This window comes from Mastomys coucha, unplaced genomic scaffold, assembly GCF_008632895.1.
Source record: "Mastomys coucha isolate ucsf_1 unplaced genomic scaffold, UCSF_Mcou_1 pScaffold14, whole genome shotgun sequence".
NCBI lineage: Eukaryota > Metazoa > Chordata > Mammalia > Rodentia > Muridae > Mastomys > Mastomys coucha.
In genome coordinates, this window is record NW_022196896.1 from 32,379,770 (window position 1) to 32,381,311 (window position 1,542).

The 1,542-nt window shown below is 41.6% G+C and overlaps 1 pseudogene; it reads left to right on the plus strand.

Moving 5' to 3' along the window:
* The first annotated feature begins 1,079 nt into the window (after window positions 1–1,079).
* LOC116089029 lies at window positions 1,080–1,493 on the plus strand (annotated as a pseudogene).
* The last annotated feature ends 49 nt before the right edge of the window (window positions 1,494–1,542 follow it).

A 1,542-nucleotide genomic window follows, 5' to 3' on the forward strand; every position in this document is an offset into this window, starting at 1 on the left:
ACCAGCCCAATAAAAAAATTTTTAAAAGTTTAAAAAAAAAAAAAGAAATGTTCAACATCCTTAGTCTCCAGGGAAATACAAATCAAAATGACTCAGAGACCATCTTACACCAGAATGTCTAAGATCAAAAAACAAGTGACCAACAACAACAAAACAAAAAAACAAGTGTGGAGCAAGGGCAGCACTCTTCCTTTGCTAGTGGAGTAGAGTAACTTTGAAATCAATTTGATGGTTTCTCAGAAAATTGAGAATAGTTCTACCTAAAGACCTAACTAAATAAAAAATTTTAAGGAAGAAAAAAGAAAAAGACCTAACTATACCACTCCTGAGCATAAACCCAACAGATGCTTCACCATACGACAAGGACTTGCTCTACTATATTCATAGGTGCTCTGTTTGTAATAGCCAGAAACTGGAAACAACCTAGAAATCCCTCACCTGAAGAAATGGTAAAGAAAATGTATTAGAATTACGTAATGGGTTACTCAGTATTATTCAGCTATTTAAAAAAATGACATCATGAAATTTGCAGGCAAATTGATGGAACTAGAAAAGATCATCCTGAGTGAGGTAATTCAGATCCAGAAACACAAACATGGTATGCACTCCCTTATTTTATTAGCCATAAAGTACAAGATAATCATTCTACAATCCACAGACCCAAAGAAGCTAAATAACAAGGAGAGCTCAAGGGTAGATACTGGAATCTCACTGAGAAGGGAAGATAGATTAGACATGGGGAGCTGGTGTAGGAGAGGGTTGGGGATGGGAACAGGAGGGATCCAGTCAGGGGAGGATGGAAAAAGAGTACTCAAAGAGACAACTGGAATGGGAAGGAGGCATTCCAGGACAAGCTAGAAACCTAGGACAATGGCAACTCCTGGAAATTATTGAGGGTGACCTTAGCAAAGACTCAAGGACCAATAGAGGATCTGGAACCTGAAATGTCCATCACCTATAACCAGGCCAGACTTCCAGTGGAGAAATGGGGGACACCAACCCAGTCACAAAACCTTAGTCCTGCCTATAAGATGTGCAGGGGTGCCTTTTGCGGCCATCGGGGGATCGCAGCTGCTAAAATGAAGTTCAATCCCTTTGTGACTTCTGACCGAAGCAAGAACCGCAAACGGCATTTCAATGCACCTTCTCACATTCGGAGGAAGATCATGTCTTCCCCTCTTTCCAAAGAGCTGAGACAGAAGTATAACGTTCGGTCTATGCCCATTCGAAAGGATGATGAAGTTCAGGTTGTTCGAGGACACTACAAAGGCTAGCAGATTGGCAAGGTGGTCCAAGTGTACAGGAAGAAATACGTCATCTACATTGAACGAGTCCAGCGAGAGAAGGCTAATGGCACAACTGTCCATGTGGGCATCCACCCCACCAAGGTGGTTATCACCAAGCTAAAGCTGGACAAGGACCACAAGAAGATTCTGGAGAGGAAAGCGAAGTCCCGACAAAAGGAAGAAACAATCGAGAAGATGCAGGAGTAGAGACATCTCATGCACAGCTTTCATTAAAGACTGCTTAAGTAAAAAAAAA